Here is a 14,447-nt window from a genome sequence, read left to right on the forward strand (position 1 = left end):
TGTAATCATAAACTTAAGCTCCTCTCAAATAAAAGTTAGAAATTTTTAGAAAAAACAAACATTTTTCAGAAAAAAACCCTCTCAAATATTTTTCTAAATCCGATACTGATTATTTCTATCAAATGGTATTCAAGGTCGTGTTGGGAAGATTATTGTTAAATCATTGCACAGCTACAGTATAACGGAAATGTGGAAGTACGCTCTGACAGATATATTGAAAAACGTACGCTCTGATGGATATATTAAAAAACATAAGTTTAATTATGTGCTAGAAGCTAGAGTACTAAGCTCTAAGAAGTGAAACACAGATGACTAAAAAGAAATGATCTAGAGAAGAAAGAATGTCGATAATTCAGAAGTTAAAATCAAGTTAAATAGCTTCTAAAATTGCCCTCAAATACTACTTACTTTATGTTTACTTTAACTCATAAAACATGTGCTCCATCCATTATGATGGTGAATTCCAGAGCGAAATATGGCATTCAGGTCATGGAATCTTATTTAACTTTAGAGTATACTATAAGAAAGCTATTTAAACAGAAAAATCATGAAAATGAAAAAAGCCAAAATTTCCAAAATTCAAGTTTTTTTTTCCAAAAAAGCCGGCTTTTTATGTGCAAAAAACCATCGATTGAAAAAAGCCGGCTTTTTTGCATCTCTAGAAATAAATCACCCAGACCCCAGGATCGATGAAGTGTTCCTGGAACGGTTCGTAACAAGTAAACAACAGAGCTATATGACGAAATGCGAGGCAGTAAATCAAAACAAAATCCACACATATCATTGTTGAACGAAAAATACCTCAAAAGTCCCCTGAATGAAAAATGTATAGATATCAGCTATCAAAAATGCCTCTTAACATCACATATAATAGAAGGGATAGTTTATATTAAGAAAATGAAAATATAAGGTTTCCTAAGAAACCAATAGTGCAAAATGAACATCGCTTTACTGTATGTCCTTGTACGCATCGAATAGCACGGAAACAGAGTCAACAGTTTCAGGCTTTAGAGCATTTATCCGTTCCTGAGTACTAAAAGCTCTTTCAGTAGACGCACTAGAAGCAGGGATGACGAGATACTGACGCGCTAATTTACACAATTTTGGTAATGTTTGTTCTTGTTGCTTCCACCACTGCAGTATATCTAGTTCTCTTACACATGATGACATGTTGAGGTAGATGTCTACATCATCAAATTCACCAGAGACTGAATGTCTATCTTCCCAATCCATTAGTTTATACTTCTTGGTAGGTGGTTCCAACTTATGCCAACTAGCCTAAAGGAGACGATGGTGATGAGAAATAAATGAAATAGTGGAATAAATAAAGTGGAAGGAAACAGGAGAACGCCGCGAACCCCCCACACGGTGTTTGTCCACCACAAAGTTTACTTGGCGAGAGCTCGGATCAAACCAGTGACCCCATACACCAGAGGTGAACGCTCAACCACTGAGCCACCGTTCCAGGAACACCTAATCGACCCTGGCGATTTGGTGATTTATTTGATCATTATATTTTGTTATATTTGTAGCATCATACTATAAACAATACATGAACATGTAACACCATTCGATATTTGCCTTGCTAATTGAACATTACTACAAATTGCACTGATCTTATGAGCACGCCAGTTCATGGTTTTGCCCTCCGTGGTCCAATGGTAGCGTACCAAATTCTACTTACTAGGTCAAGTACTTGACTTTATCATACGTTCTTTAGGTAACTACGGCTCAGGCTGTATGGATGATGATGGGATAAATTGGTGGAAATAAAGCAGTGGGAGGAAGCGGGACCACCCCAGAAACTCCCACGCACACGATGTTTGTTCACAACAAAGCTCACATAAAATGAGTAGGGATTGATCCGACGACGTCTAGCACCAGATGTGAGTGTTATTTCTACTGAGCCACTGTTCTCCCTCGTAGATCAAGCATCGGTTCACATTCTACGCAGACCGGCCATAACAACTAGCATTTCTCCATTTTATTCTGTACTTGGTACCACCAGATATGTCAACTCTGACGCGAAGTCATAGCACTTGTAGTAGTATTAGCAGTGGTCGTAGTAGTAATAAGTAGAAGTAGTAATAGTAGTAGTAGAAGTAGTAATAGTAATAGTATTACCAGTACATCGCAGTCTTTAATAAAGAGTCAGTTTCCCAAACACATTACGATTAACATAGGCTGACAGTAAGACCGTACAAACACGGCAAAAATAGAGGTAGTGGAGGACATTAAAAAAACAAATAGGCTGACAACATTAATTTCCGAACCGTTTTTCAGAGTATCCGGGCCGAGCCGGGCCGGCCCGAAATGTGCCCGGCCCGGTCTAGTTTGATAAATACTTGAAACGGGTCGGGCACCGGGCCGAACCGGGCGCGCCCGGCCCGTGCAGGGCTCTGATTGACAACACAAGCAGGGCTTCATGACCTGATTAGAGATTTGGAACTGCCAAAGGATAAAGCAGTGCTCTTAGCATCTAGGTTACAACAGTGGAACCTTCTAGAGGATACACTTAGGGTATTAACTCTACGTGATCGCCAAAAAGATCTTGCAAAATATTTCTGTTGCACCGATGAGTTAGTATTTTGCAATGATGTTCCAGGTTTGATGCAGAAACTGAAAATTCCGTACGAAGCAGAAGATTGGAGACTGTTTATAGACGCCTCCAAAACAAGCCTTAAAGCTGTGCTCCTGTACAACAGTAAGGAGATATCAGTATCAATCCCTGTTGCTTATGCACCCCTGGGTAAAGAAAGTTCTGGATCTTATAAAATATCGTGAACACAAGTAGTTTTAATTTGTGGTGATTTTAAGGTGATCGCTATTTTGCTTGGTCTACAGGGTGGCTATACAAAGTACAGTTGTTACATATGTGAGTGGGATAGTCGTGCAAAGAATGTTCATCACACTCAAAAGGAATGTCCGCGACAAACAGCTTTGTTGCCAGGCAAAAAAAATAAATAAATAAATAAATAAAATAAAATAAAAAATAAAATAAAAAAATGTACCTTCCGTGAACTCAAAAAGCTTTCTGCTTCTACCATTGCACATCAAGCTTAGACTCATGAAGGCATTTGTGAAGGCCATGAACAGGAATGAACGTGCATTGGCATACTTGTGCCAAAAGTTTCCGCGTCTAAGCACAGAAAAGATTAAGCAGGGAGTCTTTATTGGTCCGCAAATACGCAAGCTATTGCAAGCCGAGGTGTTTGAATCTATTTTCAGTGCTGATGAGCTCCATGCGTGGCATTGTTTCCACAATGTTTGTACCAGATTGTTGGGCAACAACCGAGCCAAAAATTACAAAGAATTAGTAGAATAATTGCTATCTGCCTACGAGAAACTTGGGTGCAATATGTCACTCAAAATGCACTTCCTCCATTCCCACCTTGATGTCTTTCCAGTGACTTGTGGATCTTACAGTGACGATCAAGGAGAGCGATTTCACTACGACATTACTGCGATGGAACAACATTACAAAGGGAAGTGGTCAGTTTCAATGTTAGCGGATTTCTGCTGGATGATTCCAAGAGATGCTCCCGATGTTCCTCACAAGATATAAGCAAAAACATGGCGTGTTTAAAACAGATACTTTACGTAACTTTTACCAACAGTTCTCCTGTAGCGCTAAATGCAAAATGTTAAGAATGCTATTACACCGATAGTGTGCCAGGAGGACGTTATATTTTTTATATTCATATTCAGTGTCCAAACATTTAAAAGAGACAGCTATTTTTATTTCCGTAATTATGTTAATGTTTGTTAATTTTACCTTTACAGTTTCAAGATCATAGAGTTATATGCAAAATGTAAATTGTGCAATTAGTACTAAATCTGAATTAGGAATATGTATTTATTGTGTTTTTCGTGTTCAGCGCCCAAAAAATTATAAGGGACGGATATTTCTATTTATGTAATCATTTCAAAGTTGGTGACTTTTACCTTTTACAATTTCATCATAATAGCGTTATATGCAAAAGGTAAATTATGCAATTGCCACTAAATCTGAGCTAGGAGCCTGTTATCATTGCCATTTTATTGTTCAGCGTCTAAGAAATTATAAAGAATAGCTACTTTTATTTCCGTAATCATTTCAATGTTTTGTGACTTTACAATTTCAACATGCAAATTGGGTAATTATAAGTAAATCTTATCCAGGAGCACATTTTTATTGTCAGTTTCGTATTTAGCGCCCAAAAATTAATAAAGGATGACCATTTACATTTCTGTAAAAAATTCACTGTTGCACAGTGTTACCAGTAATATGTTTTTGGGCACACTTTATGCGTCGCATACATCTCCGAAATCTTCTTGTTGAAACTGAAGAAACTTTATGTGTAATGTAAAACTAAACCTTTTATCTTGGGACACTTTTCTAAACAGTATTCAAAGGAATCAAGAAAGTTAGAAACATTTATACGTATATAAAATTTAATTTTAGAAACTGCACATGCGATTTTGGAGGTCGGAATCATTTTTGGTGTGTTAATTCATGATTAGTTCCCATGATTTTAAATTTTTGAAAATCCCATTTACAGGGTAGGGAAATTTTCCTTTTTTTTTTTTTTATCCGATGTGTAATTTCTATATGGGAACTTGTTAATGTACAAAACACAAATGTCATTCACTTAAGTGAATTTAATATGAAGAAAAAAATAAATGGGTAGACTTACGGAAAAACTACTACCTGTGATTATTTTATTGTATCATGACATGTCATGAATTGAGTATGGCTCATAGCGCATGATTTTTTTATGCAGCAAAACAGAGACAGAAGTGATAAGTTACCTCTGATTGAAATGACTTACGTAACAGCAAACTCATGACACGTGAAACAGACATTAGGTGTAAACTCCTCCATTAAGAAATGGAACTATGGATCTTCCTATGAAAGACAGTATTACGATGACCCAGGCCAATTTGAATTTCGTTACTATTTTGCAAAAAGGTGACATTTTTGGCGAAATTGAGATAACAGCATTTTTGAACTTGAAATAAAAAACCGCATCATCATGCGAAACGGTTGTAACTACAACCCAGCCAATCCAGAGGTAGCTAGCGGTATAACTGACAAAAAGATAGACTGTGGTATACAGAAGTCAACCTATTTTGGCTTCTGAGAAATTTTTGCAAAATAGTGACGATTTATATTGCTGTGGAAAATATCAAGCAGCATCTACACGAACTGATTTAAAGTGAGCAGCCGCGTTCATTACAGCGTTTGCAGAAATTCGCGTCATTATCACTTGGTAGTCCATTTTAACTACCATCTCGTTAGACCTTGGAACATTTGGATCTTGTTGAATGCCGTCCATGTTATTATAAGAGCAGAAATACTACCGCAAAAGAGTTCCAACTCCTAATTTGATGCCTCTTCTATAGAATCCTACAGCCTTTTTGGTCCAGAATTGGTCCAGTGGACAAAATCTAGATTCATCATTTTCATGCTAACAAAACATGTTCGGAGTAACAGCATTCATATTCACAACAGCAAACCAAGTATCTTGCCCAGAACTCCCCCAGAAGTCTTCTTGAATGTTCACGGTAAAAGGAGAGGGGGATGAAAAGAGGTACTGCTGTTGACTATCACGTAAAGCTTATACGTAGGTAAGCCTGTGTTGTGTAGAACTTACGTCGAAAATACGTTAAGAGTAAAATTAAAGAGACGTGGAAATTGCAACACGGTGTTTTGCTTCTTCAGGATTGCCCCAAACGATCTCACGTAGTGTAAGCAAGGTTACAAATAGTGGCGCACACACTGTATTGGTTTGACTTAGCACCAAGTGTATATATATATATATATAGGTTGGATAAAATGTAGTGTCAACATTGCTCTCACGCCATTATCACTTGTGTCGCAGCACTATAAGAGATTTGTACGTGATAAGGGAATGTGAGTCGATGAAATGTGGCGAGTACTGACGACTGTGTTGTTCAGTCAAAAGTACCAGTGCCGTAAAATAGAGAAGGAAAGTCGAAGCATTAGACTAATAATTCAGAAAGACTAGCAACGTGGGTGGTTCGAGATTGAAATGACACGTGACGCGCTGTACAACGATGTTTTCAGCGACTATGTGACGATCCTTTCGCCAAAATTAAGGAACCACTTCGCACAAAGCACTACAACACAAAAGAAGTCATCGTCCGTGCCATATGGCAGTAACTGGTAGACAATGACAAAGATTGACGCACTGACGGTGTAAGACACCTTCCATACGTGAGGCAGAAGGTAACAGAGATAGGAAGCAATTAGATTGAAGGAATTTCAACAGGTGTACTGTGCACAAACCTAGATATGAATTATAATAATGTCGCCATTACTTTTTATCCAGCCTTTGTAATTTGTTTCCAAAACTCAAGGAATATCCCGATGGGCACAGATTTTCCGGCAATGAAGAGGTCATGAATGTAGGTGAACGACGGTTACATGAACAAGGAAAAACATTCTTTTCTACAAATATTCAGCTATAGCAGAAGAGTTGGCAGAAGTGTTCTCACGTCCGTACAGATAATGTGTAAACGCAAACACTGTTCTACGTTATTTGCAAATAAGTCGAGAAAGGAACTTTTTGAACGTTTCTTGTAAATGGAAATTTTAAAAATATTAACGGTTTCAACTACTCCCGGGTACTCCTTGGTAAGTTTTCACTATACTTTTACTCATAGTATGCATATTAGATAATCATCTTATTAGATAACCTACGTTATTTACCCATTGGTCACCAACTACAATGCAGTCAGAAAGTTCTTGACGTCATTTAATGAAATACAAAGAAAAACATATGTGATGCAAGCACCGGAGGGTTATTGAGACACTGAGCAGCGCCAATACAGGCATGTTGCGCACACAAAGCGTCCAAGAAAATGAGGTATCGAAGCAGCTCGTTCGCGGCTGTTTGCTGTATGACTAAGGTGGGTCTGTCAGCAGCCGCATCAAGTCGTCAAATACTTCAGACATTTGAGGGTTATTCCGGGAACAAGCGCACCGCGAAAATTGGTTCCTGAAGTTGGTCGGGAGATCTACGTCTTTGTGAAGAACCAAGCAGTAAGCGTGCAAAGGTGCTGCATGACAAAACCCTTAAGGAGGCATAGAGAAGGCAAGCAGTCAAACATGTGGTGAATCTGTTGAGCACTTCGAATTTTCCGAGGAAACAGTCATAACGCATATGAAAGGTATAGAAATTGAATAAATAACATTCTATCATCAGACCACACCATCACTGCACGTCTGTACTCGTAGAATTGCGAACAGTGCAACGTGGGAATATTCTGCACCCCCACTCCCCCCATTTCCTTACACACCCACGCACATCTGCATAGAAAAGAAAAACTCCCCCAAATCTAATTCTATCAAACAGTAGCATATATTTATTACTCCAACTTAAAAAAAAAAAAAAAAAAAAAAAAAAGTTAAATTAGGAAAGAAACCAATATTCTTTTCTGATTTGTTTCTGTTCCTCCAAAATATGAAGTAACCACAATTTCACGTGAGGCTTCGTGAAACCGACCTTGTTTCGGAGTTCCGATCAAGAAAACTGACAAAAGAAACCTACTCAATCTTCCCCTTCCGGGCAGTAATTATTCCGTTACTGTATTTTCTTCAAGAAATAATCTTTAAATTAAGATGAAATTATATATCTGTTGAATGTGGAGTACAATTTCCTTAAGTGTGAAGTACATCAGAACTCAAAATCAGATGAGTTAAAAAAAAAAAAAAAAAAATGGTCTGATACTTCGACTGTTATGATTTCGCACCCTGATCCAGAGGGTTGAGGTCGAAGATATCTGCTTGTTATTCGTACAATCTGATCAATTTTGGATCAAGTTCTTTTAACCATGTTTGCACTTAGTCTCGTTATGCTGGGAGTTGAGGTGTAAATGTTTTGATACTAATACATCATAATGTTCATGCAACTGCACTATCTATAGACGTTAGGATAACAACACAGCACTGACTATGAAGGGACAAGGCTGTATCAAATCTTTGCCTGTCCTACGTATACCGTATTTGCCTGGAGACGCTGTGGAAAACCACTTCAAGAAAAATCAAAATGGTTACCACAATTAACCTGCCGATTACGAAGGTACATCCCTACCGCACCTATGCCTTAATTTTAACTTTCTTCCTCCAAACATAGACATCACTTTATGAGATGAATTTCGATAGCTGAGATAAATGGAACACTAAATGTTCTACAACTCTCAAGTGTCACTCGAGCAATAAACAGAAAACGCACATTTTATTAAATGAAATGATAGAATGCATATTAAATAACGAAATACAAGATAACCAACAAAGTTCTTGCCGTTTTCGACGTTCCATTAATCATGTGCTCAGAGAGAGGAAACGAAATGACGCACGTGCCTACCAAGCGATCGGGAGTTAGTCTGACCACAGACCTTCACTAATACAAGCACGTAATGCACATATACAACAGTCATAGCTCGTCCACTGTCGAAGAGAAATGCGAGGTATCGAAGCAGCTCGTTTGCCTGTGTTTGTTGTTTAAGGTGAGCCTGTAAGCTGTCGCATGAAGCCGCCGCATACGCCAGGCATTTGGAAATTATACCTTGAACAAACGCACCTAGAAGCATTGGTTCTAAAAATTCTGTTCGGGAGATTTGAGTCTTTCGGATGAACTTCGTGGTGGACGACATGTGTTGGATGACGAGACTAAAATCAGCCATCGAGGGCGAAAGTGGTCCAATGTGTTATTAACCAGCAGAAAGGTTCCATGTTTCCCCTGCACATGAATGGGATATGGAAGTTATACAAGTTATGCAAGTAGGTATCCCACATATTGTCGGCAGCCAACAAGGAACAACGAGTAACTGCCTGCTTTGTCCTTTTCAATCGGAATCTGAACACATCCATCTTTAATTGCTTGCTTCCTCGTGACGAAAAGTTAATCATTTATGTCACTCTCAAGCGTGTCGCCGCGTGACCCTCTTCCTCACACCTCAAGACCATCTCCGCACCAATCGATAGGTTATACTTTCTGTATGGTGGAATTGTCGGCAAGTGGTGCATTACGAACACCTTCCACCTGGTCAGACCATCACTGTTGACTTCTACTCTCAGTAGCTGGGAAAAGTGTGCACCATGCATTGCAACAGGAGCCGGCATTGGTGACCCGCAACGGTATGCTTTTCCTGCACGACAATGCAAAGCCATATGTGGCAAAGAGAACCCGACAGATCTTTCAGCAACTTGGTTGGGGGAGACTCATGCATCATATCCACCAGACCTTGCGCCAACAGAACCACCTGTTTCATTCTCTCGATAAACATTTCCGTATGAGCTCCTTCGAAATGAAGGAGACCTGCGAAATGCACTCACGGACTCTTTACATCCACAACCGCCAAATCGGGTGCTTAAATGCAGTTGAAGGCTAGTATTTCATGGCAAATCGCTGATCTTTTTATTGATTTTAAAGAGGCCATGAATCTCGACGATAACTAATAATTCATCACGGCGAAGAGATGCTTCAAATTGGCCAGAATACTTTCCATTTGTTTACTTTTCTTCCAGCCAGTGAAATTCTATTTTTCCTACTCTGCAGATCTAATTTTAAAATTTGTTAAAGCAAATTTCCTCTTTGAATTTATGTTCGGCATTAAATGCAGTTTGGTATTACGTAAATTTCAAAACTCTTTATACCCCATCTTCTTTTCAATCTATCCAAAAGCCTTTTCCAAGAGGCTTTCGAACCAACAATACTCACCCAGTGCATATTTCTTTATTTAAGTAATGCACCCGGCCAACATACCAACATCTGACTATTCACTTCTCTTCAATATACGGTGAAAAGTATACATTATGAGTGTGATAATAGCTACAGAATGAAGACATTTGTAAATCATAAGAAAAATCTTACACTTAAGTATCCAAACCAGAACTGTCACTATTATAATCTTAATGTTATTGTCCTGAGGCGAAGAACATTTTCAAAGGATACTAAAGATAGGTTGGGTAAAAATGGATAACAAATTAACAAATCATAAAATCTTATTGAAACCGCCTTGCTCTGTATTTAATTTAGTTTTTAAACTTTAGCAATATATATATATATATATATATATATATATATATATATCACTAAGTTTCTTTCAATATTAGGAGAAATCAAATAACATAACGGGTGACCCAAAAGTAGCGCACACCAAAATAACTATTTGACTACTTGACACTATTTAGATAAAGTATTATATATTTTGACAACGTATGGACTCTTGTAAATGTGTATTTTCACAACATACTCAAAATGGCTACCCCGTTCAGTATTGCAAGTACCGTACGAACTCTTTCTCACTCGTTGAAGCCACTTTATGGAACACCTGTGCACTGGTGTTAATCTCATTTGTTATATTTATCTTTAGTTCCTCCGGTGTGTGTGGTCTGTCGCCATAGACCTTACTTTAAAAACTACACAGGAAGAAATAAGGAGGCCTCAAAACGGGTGAACGTCGGAGCCATAATCCTTTACAGATTATATGCTAGACAAAAAACTCGAGCAAGAACTGCTTTGTGTCGTCAGACGTGTGACATACAGCACTGTCCTACTGGAGCCAACAATCACGGTCATATTTGTCAAGAAGCGCAATGAACTGTGTAATGATATCTTGGTACACAACACTGTTCACTGCAGTTTCAAAGAAAATGGGACCCGTTATACGACGAGTCTATTATTATCTCTCTTGAAAATAAGCCAACATTATCAAAAGGTACGTTTACTGATACGTTTATAATTTTTCAATTACGTACCATCAAAAGAAAATATAATACACTTACATAGTTATCTTTAGAATCACACAGACACAAAGTAATAAGCTTTGAAGTCTCCAATCGTCCATTAATTGTGCTCAGAACATACAAAAGAAGAAAGAGGCCACAATACATAACAAACAAACTGTAAGCCTATCTGTTCAAGAAATAACTAGGTATAGCATGAGAGCCAGGTACACAATAAACCTCCAGCAAATTTTCTCTTCCCAATGGATCTTTCTAGTCCTGAACCCAGATCCTATGAGTCTAGTTTTTAACAACAAAACTATAGACCGTAATTTGAACTATAGTTTTGAAAATGAAGCAATAACGTAGAATCAATTTAAATAGAAACGAAATTATTGGCTTGGTACGATTCGGATCCGATTCACATATACGGAAGCACACTCAGACAGGCAAGAACCGACTGACAAGATATCACGTATGTTACTCGTAACTTCACAACTACCTTCAGAAGACACTACTACGTAAATAGTAAGTCGCTACTTATCAGTCGCAAACTAAAGCAATGATGCAATTTACTAGATCAGTAACTTCGGAGAACGTGACTTTATTGGGGTGCAATTTGCTAGATCACCATAGTGGTGTTTCTGATCTCACTTTAAACTTTCATATACCAAGGTGTTGAAAATGGAAGTTAAACTCAATCCAATCCTGTTAGCTCTTTGAAATGGGAAAAGAAGAATGTTGATACACTTCTTCTTATAATCAAAACTACATATTTTTTAATCATTGCTTTTTACTGTAATTGTTATTTTTGGTAGTGCACAATTCTTTGCATTCTTAATTTCTTACGCTTTTACAAATAAAAATAACATTCTCTCAATCATCTGTGACTACACTATTTGCAGAAAACTGGAACATAAAACAGAAAGGTATTTCAAACTGATGATTAAATACGAAACGCATCCAGGAAATAAGTTTCGAAAGTACCCAAGAATGGCAAGAATGGTCAGAGCAATAGTTGGGAGTTAGTGGCAAGAGAACTGTGGTATGGTAAATATGGCTGCGTGCATACAGCAGTGTTGTGAGAATCCAGCCCAGTGGATTTGGGCAAAATAGGATTTCATGAAATGTTAGACATACATTTAAAAGCTGTATTCCTACTTAACATATCATTTGAGCACGCATGTTTTATTGTACACATACAACTATGGAATTTCCTTGTTGCACAAAGGGAATTGTGAAGCCTCATCCGCGTAGGACACATTTTGCACCATTGGCACTCGCTTGTATATCGATTTCTAAAAAGAAGGAAGTAGACAATTTTGTAAAGTAACAGAGGTTGGTAATTCTATATAATATAGAATAAGGATAAAAATCCCCTACTACATTTAGGGCTACAATCCTTGGGCCAGTCGCCCTGACGAAAGATTCCTTTAGTTTCACTCAAAACATGTTAGGCAAATACTCCTACTATGATAATACCTCAAATCAGGAGCTATAATAATAATAAAATAGATGGGCTTGGAAAAACTAAAATGTTGGAAACTTTCTTTTCAATCTCATTTCTAGTGGCCAATTTGGTTACAACAGAATTTGCGATTAAAGGACCTTTGTAATATGTGAGAATAGTACTATAATGTCATATACGTCACCAGATACACAGAATTTGCAAGTTTCCTGATCTCTTTTTAGTTCCAGTTCATGTGTTTAACTAGCTGAAATGTCCGTTCTTAGCACGGGAAGAATATGTTTATGGAAAGTATTTTAACTAGGGATGACCAAAATTTCCGTAATCCACGTAATTCATTTTCCGCAATGGGAAATTTCACTTTCTGGATTTTAGAAAAATTCTGGAATTCAGAAAAATCACGAATTTTTGCGACTTTACTTTCTGGATTCCACAAGGTAAAAATTCTGGAATTAACCATCCCTAATTTGAACCCATTCTTCCCTCATGACACGCATTTCAATGAATGTGTAACTACAAAAATCCGTAATGTCACTCTTTAGTCATCCGTAAGAGACATCCCTTGCGGCAGAATTCTTTGACGCAGGCATACGAAAGCTGCCGCAACGCTACGACAAATGCCTCAACACGGATAGCGCGTATGTTGAAAAGTACGTTATGTATAACTAACTGTACCAGTAACAAAATAATTTTCTTCTAATTTTCATCCTTCATTTTACAGTCCATCTGAATTTACTTTCTGGATGCGCCTCGTACTTAGAACAAAATTAGTGCGCATAATTATAATTTGAACAACTATATAAACAGCATCTTATAGATTTACTTCTAATAAAAGAACAGAAAAAAGAATCTACTTAAGAGGTTACATGCCTGAGACAAAAAAAAAAAAAATCGTTTACTACACGCGTAACAGTCTAGTACCTTGAAATAAAAATGCCAAAAAGAAACAGAAAAGGAAGGAGTACTAGCATAAAATAAAAATCAAATATACTCAAGCTTTGTTTTTTATTTATTTACTTTTAAGTCCCTTATACAACATCTTTCTTTCCAACACCAACCTGTCTATAAACAGATATATACAGAATATTTCTGGAAATAAGTTACAGAACGATGGATGCTGCTTGTAGCTACCCCACCAACAACAACAATCCTGAAAGAAAAATTAACAATGCCAAAAAAATGCAACGATCCCCATGCAACAGCTTATAAACATGCACTACATTTAACAGCATTTACAAAAGCAAATCAAGGAAAAGAAAGGATACACATTGAGCCATGCAAAGAATTAAAATGTGAAAACAATAGTTTTGAATATGAAAATGCGCCAACATAAAAGGTACTGAAGTATAAAAATTATAAGAATAAACTGTCAAAATTAATATGTTCAGAAAAAAGTTAACTTCTTTTACTTACGAAAGCTATTGGATACATTGTTATTATTAGAAAAAAAAATGTCCTTATCTTGCATCTCGGGCTTGAGAATATTACAGCAAATTGTTTCAGTGCTACATTTATTCTTATAACATAACTGTCTCCACTATCACCGACAGTAAAAATACGGTTTACTTTTAGACATTTCAGATTTATCGTTACTAAAGAAGTAAATAACTATTGGTATTGGACACAATAATGGAAACGCTTGTTAAAAGTACGATATATTTTAACTTTGTCAGAAAACACTGAGCACTGCGTAAATCAACCGTCTCCTGCTTATTGCAGGTAGTATGAAGTGTGCACTATTAGTCCAGTACGGAAGTGTGCAGGTATGTCGGATCTTATGGGAGTTTCAAAAAGGTCCAAATCCTGAATGCATCTAACTGGAGCATCGGTGAAGAAAACAGACGTTAATAGAAGGCATCCTGTTGAAAGTCAGATCACATACATAATGCACGGTAAAATAAGATCGGCGAACTACAATAGTGGTCCAACGACGAAATTCCACGATAGGAACCGCCGGATCTTGAACCGTATTGTGAGGAGGCAGAAGACAACGGAAAGAAAATGACTACAGAGCTTAATGAGCAGCTAAAACACTCCAGTGTCATCCAATACAGTAAGGTAGGACTTTCATAAAATGGGTACCCATGGCGTATTGCTATGCCAACTCCCTTATAAACGATATGAATGAGCAAAGACGACATACGTAGTGTAATGCTCACAAAATCTGGACGTTGGAAGACTAGCAACGTGTTGTTTTATCAGATAAATCACTCTTTATCCTCTACCCCGCCACTGGATGCGTAT

At 37.5% G+C, this 14,447-nt stretch overlaps 1 protein-coding gene across 2 annotated transcripts in view; it reads right to left on the reverse strand.

Annotated features, from left to right (window-relative positions):
* Cox17 (Cytochrome c oxidase copper chaperone COX17) overlaps positions 1–14,447 on the reverse strand; it is a 58,698-nt gene that overhangs the window by 19,938 nt on the left and 24,313 nt on the right. The window contains exon 3 of one of the 2 annotated variants that reach the window (XM_081729089.1): positions 13,192–13,353. The exons of the other annotated variant lie outside the window; for it this stretch is intronic. The gene's annotated coding sequence lies outside the window, so the exon portion shown is untranslated. Of the gene's footprint in view, positions 1–13,191; positions 13,354–14,447 lie in introns of those variants that run through there. 2 annotated transcript variants of the gene reach the window in all.

The sequence above is a fragment of the Thermobia domestica genome, chromosome 10 (genome assembly GCF_964235325.1).
Source record: "Thermobia domestica chromosome 10, izTheDome1.hap1.1, whole genome shotgun sequence".
NCBI lineage: Eukaryota > Metazoa > Arthropoda > Insecta > Zygentoma > Lepismatidae > Thermobia > Thermobia domestica.